Source organism: Camelus bactrianus, chromosome 23 (assembly GCF_048773025.1).
Source record: "Camelus bactrianus isolate YW-2024 breed Bactrian camel chromosome 23, ASM4877302v1, whole genome shotgun sequence".
NCBI classification, from domain to species: Eukaryota; Metazoa; Chordata; class Mammalia; order Artiodactyla; family Camelidae; genus Camelus; species Camelus bactrianus.
The window spans coordinates 12,763,055-12,780,355 of NC_133561.1; the positions used below are offsets into that span (position 1 = coordinate 12,763,055).

The 17,301-nt window shown below is 36.8% G+C and overlaps 1 long non-coding RNA gene across 1 annotated transcript in view; it reads right to left on the minus strand.

Moving 5' to 3' along the window:
- Nucleotides 1–7,774: 7,774 nt before the first annotated feature.
- LOC141574751 (uncharacterized) overlaps nt 7,775–17,301 on the minus strand; it is a 54,164-nt gene continuing 44,637 nt past the window's right edge. The window contains exons 2-3 of the long non-coding RNA XR_012501799.1: nt 9,432–9,537; nt 7,775–9,235 (exon numbers count right to left, since the gene is read on the minus strand). This is a non-coding gene — a long non-coding RNA (uncharacterized LOC141574751). The remainder of the gene's footprint in view (nt 9,236–9,431; nt 9,538–17,301) is intronic.

A 17,301-nucleotide genomic window follows, 5' to 3' on the forward strand; every position in this document is an offset into this window, starting at 1 on the left:
ATCACAGCACAGTTCTTCTTCTGTGATGTTTTCATTTGTTCTGCTTGTGCACCAGATAACCTGGAGTCTCATTCGGTTCTTAGACTTCTTAAGGATGTCTGAGGCACTGGCTTCAGGTACTGGGGAAATTGGGACTTAGGAAGGTCAATTCACACTATCTACTAGAAGAGTTAAGATTCAAATGCAAGTCTCTCTGGGTTTAGAAGCTATTACACACTTCAGTCCTTCCCGAGGCTTCTCCCTGACAAGCAATGCATAGTAGTCCTATAGTTTCTTTTTCTTTTTAGATTCCACATATGAGTGATACCATATGGTATTTTTCTTTCTTTGTCTGACTTACTTCACTTGGCATGATAATCTCTAGGTCCATCCATGTTGCTGCAAACGAAATTATTTCATTCTTTTTATGGCTGAGTAGTATTCCATTGTGTACATGTAACACATCTTCTTTATCCAGTCATCTGTCGATGGCCATTTAGATTGCTTCCATGTCTTGGCTATTGTAAATAGTGCTGCTATGAACACTGGGGTGCAGGCACCTTTTCAAATGATAGTTTTCTCCAGATCTATGCCAAGGAGTGGGATCACTGGAGCATCTGGTAATTCTATTTTTAGTTTTTTAAGGACTTCCCATATTGTTATCCATATGGCTGCAGCAAATTACACAGATGCTTTAATATACATTTATACACAATCATGATAATGTTGAAATAAAGAAAACGTTAGATATATTATTTTTCCATTTCAAGAATTGCTTTTTTCTTTTCTTTTCTTTTCTTTTTTTTTTTTTTTTTTTTTTTGGCTTACTTGCATCTTTTTCATATGTATTTAAGTGGATGTGGGAGTATCCTGCTTGACCATGTTGTATATTAGTTATTTTTCTAGTACCTTTGCACAAATAAGAAAAAGATGACTTCTCTGGATCATTGCTTGACAAGAGAAAGGCACTTTTTAAAAGTCTTTCCTCCAGGCAGGACTGAGCACAGACTTGATTTCTGCTGCCCGTCACTCCCTCTGAGGGGCATTTATAGGTAGTGTTTGAATGTGCAGCTTGTGCTTGTAGCCCTGAAGGTTTCCCCACAGTCAGCTCACAGTTATTCTTTTACCCCAATGTCATCCAAAGAAGTCTCTAAGGAACATTTCTGAACTCCTCCGTGGTGTTTTGGTTGAGATAAAGTTAGAGACATTTCTAGCATTTAATGAGAAAAGACCAGGTATGTTAGATGTCTTGCAATGTTCAGGGAAGTGCCAAACTACAAATGTTTGTTCCACATTCTGCAGAGTAATTTTTTTAACTGGTATAATTACCTGAAGTTTGGCCCTAATTTGTTTATACATATAAATTAAAGAATTTATTTAGCAGTTTTTATATATGTTAAATTTTTCCCAAAATGCAACTACTGTGTAAATCAAGAAGGGACTCTATTTTGTTACTTTACAAAGAATTTCTGAACAATTTGGAAAATGACACCACTAAAAGAAACTCTGGTCATAGGATTTGTGTTTCTAGTACAAAACACTTGTGTCGGTTTTTATAAGTAGTTATTCCATTCTGATCATATGTATGAATATATTTCTTTAGATCTTATTTCAAAACATCAAATATAAAGGAAAGTGACAACAATATCCCGCTGACTACTTTAAATTGAATCTTATAGTTTTGCCCATAAAGTCGCCATTGTGCCTTCAAATTCTATGTTTTATTTTTCCAATGAAGCAACAAAATCATTAAGATTAAAGAAACATTGTGCAACAAAACATCCTAATAAAATTGTTGAAGATATGCCACATTTCCAAGTAATCTTGTCTCTGGGATGTTTGCAAATAGTCTTTTAATCAAAAAAAGAACAAATCTCAGACAGTAGTATAAATGATTGCAAAATGTGGTAATCTACACAAAGCTGGAGAAAAGCTAATCTTACTAGCTGTACAAGAATTTACTAGAATGGTGATGGAAAAGAATAAAAATAACATGATTTTTCTTTTTACTTTTTCATTAAGCAATGTTACTATTTCAAAAAGAACTGATGAGATGGTAAACAGTACTGAGAAATTAGCCATGTAATGAACAGCAACAAGCAAATTTTTGACAAGTGTATGGAAGCATCCTTTATGACAATAAAGATTTTCTGCTCACATACATAAGATTTGCAAGGAAAGAAAAAGTTATAAGAAACTATTGTTGTCAAACTTACTGATAGAGGACAAAAAAAAGGATGTCAATAGTTGAAATTCTTAAAAACATATTAAACAGAAAAAAAAATCTCATTTCCAATATCATTGTTTGTATTATAATTAGACCAACTATGATTTGCTACCAAACAAGTTTTTATACACAACAAGTATCATAATGTTTTTGCAGTCCATCCTATTTTTCATAAAGAATCAGTAGACAAACATCTTGGTGAAACATTTCACAAATCAATAAATATTTTTATCAGTCTTAAAATTAATAAAATTTAGGCGAATCCTTTGAATGACAGATTATTTAGAAATTTGTGGCATGACAAAGATATTAAAAAATTTATCTGACACACTAAATAATTTTTTCCTACATTTGAGATGTCTCCCAGGGGAAACTGCTTATAAATATTTTGTTCACTATTTCACACTGTTGTAGAGTTACTCATCCAACCAATGAAAAGTTAGACAAATTCAATGCCAAAATTAAGAGACTGAAAAATGATGTATTTATTTTTCAGAGTTATTGACAAAGTTTAATGAGGTGATCCTTGAGATGCAAGGGAATGAGATGAATCATATTAAAGTGAAAAGAATTTTCATAGAAATTATCAAAAAACTAAATTTCTTTTAAATAACTTTTTTCACTGAGCATTTTCTTTGTTCTTCTTTCCAGCTGTTGGATCAGGTTAAAGATAATAATATTGATTTGGAAATATATTAGTCTTATATGGCTGAACCCAAAAGATAAGATGTAAAGATCTGAATGAATTTTCAGGAGTGATTGCGTGGGATTTATTTATTTGAAATAGAAAAGGGCATGTCAGCCAACATTTGCAGGCAGAGTTACCTGAGAAAGGAAGGACAGGGGACAAAGAATTTAATCAGTCTAATTACAGAGTTATGAATTTCAAACCTACATCTTTGGAAATAACCTAAATGACTTACTAGAGCATTTCCAACTCCATATTTAGTTGGAAAGCGATTCAGAGTTATCACACAGTTACTACAAAGTACAGTTACTATAAATACATTGCAATGGTCACTGCTTAAAAAAATACAACAAAGGTGATGTTAACTGTTTTTAACAAATTTAAATTTAATTAAACAAATTTAAAGCCCAACATTCTTAAATTAGTGGAGTTACATAAGAAAACATAATTGCATTATGTTTTAAGGATTATTTGTAAAATATTTATTATTATTATTACTATTATTACTCATATATATATAGTAGCTCAATAATAAGAGAACTGTGCTGTAAAAAGTGTGTGTTTTATTTATTTGGGTTGCCTTTTTTTTCTGAGAAATGCAGTTTTTATTGAGTCAGTTGTTAGAAAATTAAGATCATATATAGTTTATGTTTTATATGAAATATGTATCATATGGTCTACTCTCAAATAATGTTATATTCACTCTGCAAGTTACATAAGAAGTTTATAGCAGGGTTTCTCCATTTTCCCCTCCAATCTTTTGCAATATTATTATCATTTATTTAAACTCTACACTACATTGTTACTTACTCTGCTTTAAACAGTCACCTATATTTGGAGAAATTGGAAAATGAAAAAAAAATCTTTAATATTTGCCTGGTATTTGCTATTTCCAGTGCGCTTAATTCCTTCATGTAGAACTCAGATTCTAAGCACTATCTTTCTCCCTTAGACTTAAGAAGATCCTTTAACATTTCTTGTAGAACTTAGAAAACAAAGTCTCTCAGCTTTTGTCTGTGTGAAAATTTCTATTTCATTTTTATTTCTGAAGACCTTTTTGCTGATTTAGCATTCTTGATTAACAAGTTTTGTTTTGTTTCAGTATTTTAAAAATGCCATCCCTTGTCTTCTGGTTTGCACTATTTCTGATAAAGTCAACAGTAATTGTTACCTCTGTTTCCTAGTACATAATGTGCCTTCCCCCCCCCCCCCGGCTGCCTTTGACATGTTTCTCTTTCTCATCAGTTTTCAGGAATTGTATTACAATGTGCCCCTTTGTAGTTTTCTCTGTGTTTCTCCTGTTTGGAGTTCATTAGGCTTCTTGGACCTGTGTGTTTATACTTTTCTCAAGTTGGGAAATTTTCTGAACATCATTTCTTCAAATATTTTCTTTTCCTGGGACCCCAGCTTGCACATTTGTTAGACCTTTTAGATGATCGGGGGTGACTGGGATATTCGATTTGATTCGATTCTGAACAGCATGAATGTTATAAAGTCGATATTCTTTGATTCGATTCTGAACAGCATGAATGTTACAAAGTCGATATTCTCCATTTTGTTGTCTTCCTTTGAAAAGTGTTGAATTTCTGTTCCAGCAGCAGCTAAATTGTGTGTGGATTAGCTTGATTCTTTGGAATCTTGTTATTAAGCTTTATTAGGTCAACAAGCCTCGAGTAACCAGTTTGGCCCTCCTCGCAGGGCATGGCTTTCCTGGGGCATCTCCTAAATGCTCCAGATGTTTAATGATGTCCTTCCACTCTGACGGATCAGATTCAAACTCTTCTCAGCCTGTAGGTGCTCTAGGATCTGCTCACCTTATTGCTTCCAGGCACTTGTCTTTCCCTAGTGGTTATTTTTCTCCAGCCTCATGGAGTTCCACCCTCAATTTTGAGGACTTTTATGCAGATTTTCTGGAGACTTCTCTGCAATTCTCCTTCCCCTCTGGTTCTCTGCCCTGCAAATTCTAGCTCTCTCAGCCTCCCTGGGCTCTGATCTCAGTCCCAGGCTTAGCAAGACTGCTGTGCTGCATGTAGGCTGTGCCTCCCAGACCTGTGGTCCAGAACCCAGCTCTGGACCCCAAACCAGAGGTAACAGATGACACACTTTCCTTGTTTTCCATCTCTTGGGAATCACTATCTTGCACTGGCTCTTATTCATCACAGAACACGTTTGTTTCTTATACTTTGTACCGATCTGTGTTGTTTATGGTGGGAAGGCTATTCCAGTACCAGTCCTTCATATGTGTCTGGAAGCAGAAGTGAGTTGCCTATCAATTTTGATTTTCCTGTTATACTTCCCCCAGAAACATATCATAAAACAGTTTTCTACAGACTCCTGTATGGATTACTCTTTTTTTTTTATCTTAATCCACCTTCTTCTCCCTACCACCTGCCAAAATATTTGGCCTTCAAAGTCTTAATAAATAGCAGAAACTGAAATTATTGTCTAACAGGTGGCAGGAATTTAAAATAGAAGATATGTTTTCTGTGCTCCCCTGTCATGACTCTGCCCTCAGTCATTCTGTATGAATTCTTTCGATCCTCCCCTTACAAGTGAGGTATGGCTCATTTGTCAGACTGTCACACTTCCTCAGGTCTCCATTTTATTGCTCTGCAATTTTCTTTGGCATATGATTCCCAACTTCAATGAAGGCAGTTTCTCTTTTTGCCTTATTATACACTAATGAATCTAGGTTGCTACAACCTATCCAAACACTCATTTTCATTTGAGTGTCACACCTCTGCTGTTTCATTTTCCTGCTTTTTATATGCAGCATGGTTTCTTACCTTCTTGCTTGTTGAGAATCCAAACATACTCATCTGACTACTTCACTGCATCTTCTAAGTAGTCCTGTTCCAGGCATTTACACAGTGAAATGCATATTGTTCTAAATTGCTTTTCTCTTCATTGTTCTTTTTGAGGGTATTGTGTTTACATGGAGAGACATTAATGTTTTCAGAATTATGTGTGTAGATAGATGATATCATTTATTGCTTTTCTTCCAGCATGGTAAAAACTACATGGCATTATATTGGCAAGAGGGCATTGGGTCTTATAGGGTTGGAGATGACTGATTTACTTAGTTAATACAAATTAGTAATTACTTTCCATGTTCAAAGCATTGTCTCATGTGAAATATAAAGGTGAAGTGGATGGCCTCAAGGAGTTCAATTTCATAAAACAGATACCCCAGAGCTCCATGAAAATAGGGCTTACATCTATTTTATTTGCTACAGTATCTCCTGCTCCTAGAACAGCTATCGACACAGAGAAGATGGATACATGCGTCCTGAATTAATGAAGGTAGGTCTTCAAAAAGCCTAATCAAGGGCAATATGTAAAGAATGACCTGATCGTGGTATGAATGGGAAACTGTAGGGGTTTGGGAGAGGAAAATACCAAACCTGCACTGACCATAACAGGCCTCTTACAGGAAGAGACTTTTCATTTAGACCATGATGTGTAAGCCAGATTGACACACAGGAAATTGACAAGGGCATTCCAAAGTGAGGGGACCAGCAAAGGAGTGCAAATGCAGAATGACATGGAATGTTGGAAGAATGATCAGTAACCAAGTTTGTCTGGACCTCAGTAGCCAAGTTCAAGTAGAAGAGTAAGGAGAGAAGAGACTTGAAAGTTGGGGCAGGTCAGATGGTAGAAGGAACTACACCACAGACAGGAGAAAGCAGAGCTCATTTATGACACAATGAAAAGAACACCCAAAGAGGGTTACTTTAGCTTCAGCATGTAAGGAAATTATGATGCCAGGAGACAGGACTTCACTTAGGGGTCCTTCTCCTGATCAAATGTCTACCAAATATGTGAGCAGCAGGAAAACCTCTTTTTTGAAACCAGTAAACCTCAGAAAACCATTATTATTTTTAATATCCTGTACCTGCAATGAAGAGATAAAGAGAAATTAGATGGATTTCAAGTCATATATAGGTTTAGGGAAAAAACAGACTGTGTTTGAAATTAGAGAATAATGTGATGAGATTAAGAGGTCTTCCCGGGAATGTGGGTGTTTTGCCCCTCTTCATTCTTCACAGTGGATAATTTTAATATCATCCTGGGCCCAAGGCACTGGGAGCAATGCAAAGTCACAGTAGTTCAAGCTTCCAGAAAGGTGTCCCCTTTCAATAAGAAACATTTGAAAATAATGATTGACACAAGGAGAATGTCACGTACTGAAGTTCACTGTTTTTAACCTTTCCTGGATGCTTTATCATTTCTTCTCAGTAACTGAGACTCTGACATCCTATGTATACGTCCCTGAGAGCCATGGATTCATTCAACCTCTAAGACAATGGCTAATAATACTTTATTTATTCCAAAGCCCAGGCAGCAAGATGAAGCCCCTCTCTGCGGACTGCAGCTGAGATGACACAAGGAGGCTGGAGTGCGGATTCAAATCGGCACTGGTCAGAAGGGATGAGGAGCCCTGTAATCTTGTGGTATAACATTCGGTTCTCAGTGAACACCGCAGAGTCCATTATGGGCCCCAGAAATCCCCTGGTTACTTCCACTCCCACACCCTATGAAAATAATTACTAGTTCATACCCAAAGATTAAAACAGCCACAGCATGAAACGGCTTCAGTGTTCCTCTTAGCTTACTTATTTGCTTAAGCCTTCTTCCAGAATATCCCATCAGTCAGAATTCCAGGCAGTGCTTAAAATGTGCAAAGTTGCTAAGCTTTCATCTCTGACTATTTTGACTCGGTCCCAGTCTCTTCCTCTAAGTGGGGTGTGATTTTTATTTTCATTCTTTCTCGTGTAAATCATACCTTTCTTCCATTTGATGCCTCCTGGTTTAGCTATGGTAACCAGGAATGAGGCCTCTTCCAAACTGAGTAGAGAAGTGGGGGGAAAAACAAAAAAGGTTATGAATGGTTTTTTTCTTAATCTGAAACTGCACAAATAAAATCTTTGAACTTTGAGCAAGAGGAATAACCAGCGTTCTCCAAATGGATGGGGTGATTCAAATTAACTTTAGTAACTGAGATATTCATTCTATTCATTCTAATTAATTCTAGTAATTAATTTTAATTCTAATTAATTCTAATAGCCTAACTCTAATGGACCTTTAGTCCTTGTGACAAATGGTGATTATAATAGAGGTACAGTAATAATAGCACGGTAAACCAACACAGGAATGGTATCTCCCAATCTTCCTGTGCTGTCCTTTCTTGTCTCTTTTGAAGAGCATAGTAAGTAGAAATGAGTTTATTTGTTGATGTGAAACTGAAGCAGGAGAGTATGGGATCCAGAAGGTTGAACTATGGTGAATTTGTAAAGAAGAACCTCAGTAAAGCATAATGGATCCCAGGAACTCGGTTATTTAGCACGACTTCTTCTGTTAAATTACAAATAACAAAAATACCTCATCTTTATTGAGCACTTACTATGTGCCAAGTAAATGTTTTCATGCATTTTCATTATTTAATACTAATAGTCTTTTTATTACATAGTTCTGTCCAATTTACAGACACAGAGACTAAGCCTGAGAAATGGGAACTTACTTGCCTAAGTGAACTAGTGGGTGATGAGGCTAGGGCTTAAAACTGACTCCTTGTTCTTAAGCTCTTTGTTATTTTACTTTATATATATATACATACATATATATGTGTATATATATATATTATATTACAGTATGATTTTTTCATTTTTTAAAATTTATTTTTTTAAACATTTTTTATTGAGTTATAGTCATTTTACAATGCTGTGTCAAATTCCAGCATAGAGCACAGTTTTTCAGTTATACATGAACATACATATATTCATTGTCACATTTTTTTTGCTGTGAGCTACCACAAGATCTTGTATATATTTCCCCGTGCTATACAGTATAATCTTGTTTATCTATCCTGCATATGCCTGTTACAGTATGATTTTTAATTATATCTTTAACATAGCATTTTAAAAGAATCTTACTGATTTTTTCATCATCTATTGAACAGATAGGACTATATTTAGTAGCATTAGATACAGTTAAATGACCTAAACAAATTGAGGGAGGTTCATTGTCTGGCATAACGTGAAGTCTGGGGTAACTGGCTGCAGAAGTAGGTTCAGTAGTCAGCAGTGTCATCAAGGACCCATGCTCTTTCTGTCCATTCATCACCTTTAATGCAGAGGAGCGTCATCTTAGAAGTGTGATAGTCACTAGGGCTCCAAGCATTAGGTCCATATTCAAGCCAGGAAGGAGGGGAAAGCCTGGATCAGCTGGACCATCTATTGCTTTTATTGGAAAATCAGAAGCTTTCTCAGCAGTCCAAGTAGACTCCTCTTACATTCTGCTGCCCAGATCCGTCACACGGCTACACCTAGCTGCAAAGGAGCCTGCAAAGGCAAGTAATATTGTTAGCAAATCCTGTGGAAGCAGGCAATGGAGAAGGGGATTGGGATTGGGCACTAAGCCAACCAACAGTATCTGCCAAAAGTAAATGTCCAATACGGACAGTCTTAATCAGTTCAAGCTGCTATAACAAAAATACCTTAGAGTAGTGGGCTTAAACAACAAACACTTATTTCTCACAGTTTTGGAGGCTGGGGTGTCCAAGGTTAAGGTGCTGGCAGAGTCAGTTCCTGCTGACAGTCCTCTTCCTGGTTTGCAAATGGATGTCTTCTTGTTATATTCTCACCTAGTGGAAAGAGAAAGATCTTATCTTCTTTTATAAGGACATTAATCCCATCATGAGGGCTCTGCCCCCACAACATAATGTAACCCTAATTACCTTCCAAGAGCCCCTCCTTCGGATATCAGGGATTAAGGTTTCAACATATACATTTTAGGAGGGGGACACGAGCATTCAGTCCACAGCAGAAAAGATTATTTGATCAATATGTTATAGCTTTTATTAACTGGTAATAGAATTCTCATGAAGCATATTTTTAAGAGGCAAAGTCTTGTGGAAAACATAGTTTTCAGAGTGATAACAGTCCTGAGAAATTCCTGCTTGCGAGTGCATGTCTGAGGCACACAGAGAATTAAGTGTGCACAGTCGGTACCTCCATACTCTTGACAAGGATGTAGAGTGGATGAGGAAGCAATTCAGGTTAACATGCAAATTACCAGAAGGTCTATATGACACAAACAATGAAACAGTGGCAAGCAAAATGCAGACTTCAGGGGAAGGAGAAATTATTTTTCCCTAGGGGGAAAGTTTTGCAACAGAAAGGAGTTATTTGCCTATTTGGTAGAGAGTGGAAAGAGAATTTTCAAATAAATGGCTCTCTAATGGTAAAACTTCAAATAGGATGGCAAGTATGTGCAAGAGGTAATGCTCCTAAACTGCTGGTGGGGATGTAGTTTGGTGCAGCCGTTACGGAAAAGAGTATGGAGAGTCCTTGAAAAACTAAAAGTAAACTTACCATATGATCCAGCAATCCCACTCCTGGGCATATATCCAGAGGGAACTCTAATTTGAAAAGATACATGCACCCCAATGTTCATACCAGCACTATGTACAATAGCCAAGACATGGAAGCAACCTAAATGTCCATCGACAGATGACTGGATAAAGAAGATGTGGTATATTTATACAATGAAATACTACTCAGCTATAAAAAACAATAAAACAATGCCATTTGCAGCAACACGGATGGACCTAGAGATCGTCATTCTAAGTGAAGCAAGCCAGAAAGAGAAAGAAAAATACCGTATGGTATCACTTATACAGAATCTAAAAAAGTAAAACAAATGAACTTATTTACAAAAGCATAGAAAATAAACTTGAGGTTACCAAGAGGGGAAGGGGTGGTGGAGGGATAAATTGGGAGTCCCAGATTTGCAGATACTCTATATAAAATAGATAAACAGCAAAATCCTACTGCACAGCCCAGGGAAGTATATTCAATATATTGTAATAGCCTATAATGAAAAGGAATATAAAAAAGGAATATTTATATGTATATAACTGAATCACTGTGCTGTACACCAGGAATTAACACAACATTGTAAACCAACTATACTTCAATATGAAAAAATAAAATTAAAAAAAAGAGGTAAAAATGCACAGTGTAAGTAAAAACACCAAAAACTGCTGGATGAATCAGAATCTGCCTGACAGTGTTTAAGCAGTGTGGCATCGTCCGCCACTGACTGGCGCACCAGATTTCCCGTGTGACAACACGAGTGTGACCATTTTTGATCACCTCTGATGTTTCGATATCCCCATTTGGGCACCTCTGGGGTTTTCCTCTTTCTTAATTGTTTCATCAACTTGAGATTCTAGGGTGCTTGGGGACAGAAAATAATTTGGAGTGTTAAAGAAACACATAACATTTTAATTGTGCTTGGAGACAGAGAGACTCAATGAGGGAGGCTAATTAAGAAACAAATAAATGAGGAGTTCTGCTTTGCCTCACATCATATCACTATGGTTCAGAATGAACTGCTAAGCTTTATTATGAGTCAAAGAAATGGTCAGAGTCACTGCCTTACTGAACAAGACTAAGGGCTGTATGTAACATATAAAGCAAAGAGTGGAAGCAACTAGTATACTACTATAATTACTACCTTTTATTGTACATTTACTTGGGTCTTCATAAAAAACACTAATTACATACAGGGCAGACATCATGTGCTCCAGCATAATCGGTGAATACATTAATACATTATAACATTTTTTATTTAATCTTCACATCCAACAAACAAGATGGATATTCTTATTACCCTCATTTATTAAATGAAGAAATAAGAATAAGAGCACTCAGGTGTCACACACTCAGTTATATATTCCTCTCTTGGTACAACAGCCACTAAGTGACACATCTTGTTTTGAAGCATGACGTATTAGCCACACACACCCCCAGCCCTGTTTGTAACCATCGTGTACACTTTGACATTTCTGTAACCCAAAGAAAAGACAAAAGAACTTTGAATTCAAGGAGAGTCTGGCAGATTCCAGGTCTAGAGAGGGTTGTCTTGGAAACAGCAACTAAATGTAAACATGTTTGACATGGAATATTAAAAAGCACATAGAAACTATGCCATGATTGGATGCACTTAATACAGTTAGCAACACTATATGTGAATGCTTGTTTCCATAGCAGCATAATTAATGATGCTAGATGTGCGGGGCTGGCAAGCTTTTCCTACAAAGGCGATATAGTAACTATGCTCAGCTTTGTGGGTCACAGTTTGTCACAATTACTCAACTCTGCTGTCATAGTGCAAAAGCAGTCACAGACATGAATGAATGAATGTGACTGTTTCCAACAAAACTCTATTTACAAAAATGGGCAATGGTGGACTGGAATTATTGTCCATAGTTTGCACATCTTGGTGTCAGAGGGATAAAATCATTCCATTTCACTGAGGAACTTCTAAAGGAGTGGTACAATTGCAAGCAAGAAAAAACAACAGATATATTTGGAATTAAGCAATACTTGAATCTCATGTTTATGAAGGGAAGAAGGCAACATGATTTTTGTTTATACTTTCAATTGTATTAAATGATGAGTAAGAGGAAATGGACTTACGTTAAATGATAAAATAATTCAGTAATTCATAAGGAAGACTTCCTTAGCTGTTAGGTTAACTAAACATTGGACAATACTTCAGAGGCAATATTAGCACAAAAAATAATGTTTACAAGAGCTGGAATAAGACTCAATATCAATCAATCTACACATACTTAATGCTGCAAGTCCTGTTGGAGAAATACAAAGATTTTAAAAAAAGTAAAACAGAAGAAATGAATATTAGAGAATTAAATATATTTAGTTTATGAGCACTTATGTGATTAGTTATTAAAATTATTTATTTGGTGAAGTGGAAAACAATTCCGTAGTTAAGAGTGCCTAAATTACTTCTATAATTAAAAGTCTGTAAGGCAGCCCTCTTGAGAGATAGCAAAGGAGAAAACAGATCCACCTTAACACATTTAGACTTTTTAATCATCTGAAATAATGGAATGGATCCATATAACCTCTTGAAATTAGTTATAGCTCTAATAATGCCACAGTTTTATAAAGCAAGCACCAAAATGACTACATATAGACATACACACAGACATATGCATACACATAGATAGTGTGTGCACATACACAATTTATATATAAATGTTATATATATGTGTACATTACTTATTCCCTATTCTGTCTAGTATATATATTATACATAACATAATATATACTATATATACTTTGTATATATAGTATACAATGTGTATATGATGTATTTGCTACATATTATATATAGTATACAAAATGTAAATCTACATGTGTATAGTGTACACATAGTATATGCAGAGGATATATACACATATACTGCATTCTACACATATAGAAAACAGGCTAATAAGTGATGTACAGATTACCAACATTTCCACATCATTTATCTCATTGGATCTTCACATCAACAGATGATACCAAAAAAGGCAAAGTAACTTAAAAAAAAGATAATAGAGAATAGATTTTAAGGAGACCAATTTAACTTTGCCTGCACGTAATAATTGGATGGTTTGAAGCTTCCATCCACTTCTTCCCCCACAGATGACACAGAAGGAGGAAAATGGACTCGCATCAAGTTATGCTCCAAATCATATATCTTCTATAAAATGCAGGAAAGCCCTTGAATTGGTAAACATGACTTTTGTAAGCATGCCTAAAACATATTCAATATTTGGTGGCAAGGGATTTCCATTAAGCTTTCATGGGAGTCAATAAATCAACAGAAACCACTTACTGAAACATTTTCATGGGTCCTGTGGAATTCTAAGCAAATATCAGGTTTAAGAATGAAAAGTCAGTTATATTTTCAACATAATCTAACGTTCAAAGAAGTGTAAAAGATGCTTAAGTGTTAATATTTTATGTTTCCCTGCTCTCAGCAGTAATTGCAGCCCATTAAAAAGAATGCTAAGCCATAGCTGTTAGCACTGGCACGGGCCCAAGGAAACACTGAACCTTCACAGAAGGGGGTTAATTGCTACACGAAGAGGTAATTTATTAAGGAACAGTGAAGCCCTGTGTGCTCCCCAACGTGAGGCTGAACGGTACGATCCTACGTGAATATTACATTTGATAATCGAGGCCTTTTCTGTGCTAGACTCCAGAATGAGCTAAGCTAAACTACGGAGCGATGGAGGGGAGACAGGGAGAAAGGAAAAAAAAAACTCCAACGCCATTTTTCTGCCATAAACTTGTCCTTGGTGCCCTTCAGTCTGTCGCCCCCACCACCGGGAAAGTTGGCTGCTTCCTAAATTCTTGGTGGCTGATGAGAAAGGCTCATATGACCATCAAGTGGAGGGGCGGCTTCTACTGTTCTTTATTTGTCCCAACCTGGTGCTTCGGTCCTCTTCTGAGCGTTAAACTTAATTTTCACCATTTGTCACAAGTGGTGTTTTCAGGACTTTATCACACTGAACGAGCCCTTCATTTTGATCACAGTTTAGACCAACATCATGTTAACACGTAACATGAGAAAACAGTGGCCCCCAGCATCCCTTGCTTATGGTCTCCCTTCTGGCAGAGATTCATCTCAATCCTACGGGCTCCTGGTTGTGTCCCAAGCTTATGATTTTTGTCATGAAGCAAGAGTCCAAAAGCAATTGGGAAGACAAGGTGTCTCTGAGGAATCATTTCACCTAAAGTGCTGATGGTATTCTTGGCTGCACTGACAACAAATTCTGAAGCCTTGGAGTATTAGAGAAAAAATTAGTTTTACCTCCTTGTCTCTCTTTTTAACATCTCCAAAGGCAAATTGACATTGAAGAAAAAAATCCTTTGAAAAACAGGGGAAAGGCGAAACAGTGGTTTCTCTAAAATGCATCACTGATGTGTTCCAGCTTTTTCCACTTTGTAGCTTGGTCTTTTAGCCATCCCTGGTCAAACCCTCAATAAATGAGTGTTTATGGAGTACTCATTTTGCTCCTGGCACTGGGCTGAGAGAGATGTTTAGCAGAATACAAAAGGCATAGAGCACATGGCCCTACCCTTACAGAGTGTTCAATATCGTAGGAAAGATTTAAAAAAAAAAAAAGAATTAATGTGGAACAGAGAACAAGTTTATAGTAACTATATTGGGAATGATAGCAGAGAAATACCAGCAGATTCTGATGAGTCTTTATGAGTTAAGTCCTTTGTTGAACTTCTCTCCTGCTTCACTTTTTCTCCTCCTCTGCCACTTTTTCTGTCACTCAATAGCCTCTTCTGTTCTCTCATCTCCAGATGCTCAAAGCCATTATCTAGACCTTTCACTGTCCACTTAACACCATCCAAACTTGAAGGGCTCTGTGATCAAAATTATATCTTACACTTGAGCTATTCCCTCTAAAACACTCTCATTTCTTCAATGCCAATCAGCTAGGTATTCGGGGAAAAAAAATACTAGTTAAACCAGGTTACACTCAAGCATCCTTGGCCTTCGTCTTCTGCTTCTCCTTCAAGTTCGGATAGTCTGGATGTGAAACGTTTTATCCAATTCTGAGGCTACACCCAGACCATGCATTAGATGACTGGGACGCTAAGTCTAAACCAAGGGAGAGAACGAGAGGTTTCTTTCTCAGTTTCAGAGGACTGTCCATCCCACCATCCCCTTTTCATTTACCAGCAAGTTCCAAGACTGTTCTTGACCCTTTTCTATTTAGAGTTTGACGTGCAGACTGCTGTACTTGATATTTCATCAAGGAGAAAGAGAGAATCTCTCCTTTTAAAGAGCAAAAGGAGCAGGGTGCCCCAAGTCAAGTGAACATAAAGCTAGTTCTGCTTTCCAGCGCCCAGAGGGGATGCACCTGTCCATTGCGGCCCCCCTCCCCCAAAGACTGAAGGCAGTTGGGATTCCCATTGCAGAGCAAGAAGGAGGTTGGATCCTCCGGGGTGCAGATACATGCGACTTTCTACGATCTTCGAGATACTTTCTGTTCTCCCCTCTTTCCTCTCTCTGTTTGGAACTCCAAATTCTCACCCTGGCTATAGGCAATTAGTACTAAAGATGGTAATGTATATTTATGTCTAAAAAATGTGTTTTAAAAATGATTTTTAAGTTTTACCATTCAGGGTTTTTTTTTTTCATTCTTTTCACCTCACAGATACTTCCTAAATCAAACCAATATATCACACAATTAGAGCAGCCTCTATTTTGGATAATTTGTCACTTGTTCCTCATCCTAGGTAGATCTGAAAGTCATTAAAGATAACTATTAAGTTCACAAAATGAAATCAAACATACACACACATGAACACAAATCCAGGAAGTTAGTCCTTTCTTTTTTCTTTTCTTTTTAAAGAAAGCTTGCCTGAATTAGACCTTATTTCCTGCAAGTACTCCATTGAGGAGTGTTTTATCTTTTTAATCTTAAAGTTTATCTTGGAATTTATCTAGAAGGAATTCTTTTGGTCATCAAGGTCAACACCCCTTTTCTTTCTCCTTGTTTTCCATTTTCTTTCTAAGGAATTGGAAGAAGATGCAGGCAGATGAGCAGTTAAGTAATCCCAGCTCTGTGCATGTCACTTGGACCAGAGCCAGGCACATGTAAAGGTCTCCACTTGCCAAAAACACACCAGGGACCTCTTAAGCAATCAAGAATTGCTACATGTGTGCAAGAGCTAACATCTTGAACACAATGGAAATCTGTAATTCAGTTATCTCCTGTTTCTCATACATTTGCCCTCTGAGCATCCCAACATGCTGGAGCGTGGAAATCCAAACTAGAAACTGCTGAAGGCTCCCCTTGCATGAGGACGGGCTACGGGGTCACTCCTTCCAGTTCACAAATGAGCATAACGAGGAGGAATGGAGACTTGGCTCTCCCCTCAATGAGCCCTGGGGAGACAGGAAGGAAGGGAAAGGGAAACAATAACAAGAAGAAAAGCTAAACAAAGGATAGACTAAAATCAGAAAGAAGAGTTAGAGTAATGAAAACAAAGTAAAGAGAAGCTTAACCAAGTGTTAATTCCCATTGCTCTTAGAGTTCCCTTGGAGGGGCACTGATAGCATTCTTGGGAACTGGTCCTCAAAAAAAGGGGAAATTTCTCTGCATGAGATTAAAAAGGACTTAATTTTTGCTGTTGGACATAATTTCTACTTAAAAGGAGATTCACTACCTTTCATCTTTCTCATATGCAAGTATTCTACTTCTGAAAATGGGATCCTAAAATACACAAGACATTATTCACTACCTGCATATGGTATGAGAATTGGAAAAAAATAATCCCCCGGCATTTTTACCCACATTTATTGTAGTGGGCCAGGTCATTTTCCATAAAAATGAGTAACTCCCAGCAGGAAAAAAAATGCATAGAATGTGCTGATCTTGAACACAGAATATTTATATAATATATTTTATCACCCATAGACATTACAGAGCTAGGTTTTTCTCCTGGGATGTATTGTCAATATTTCAACGTCTGCATATGCCAAATGGAAACAAAGATTGTTTGAAAAGGTAAATACTGTGCTG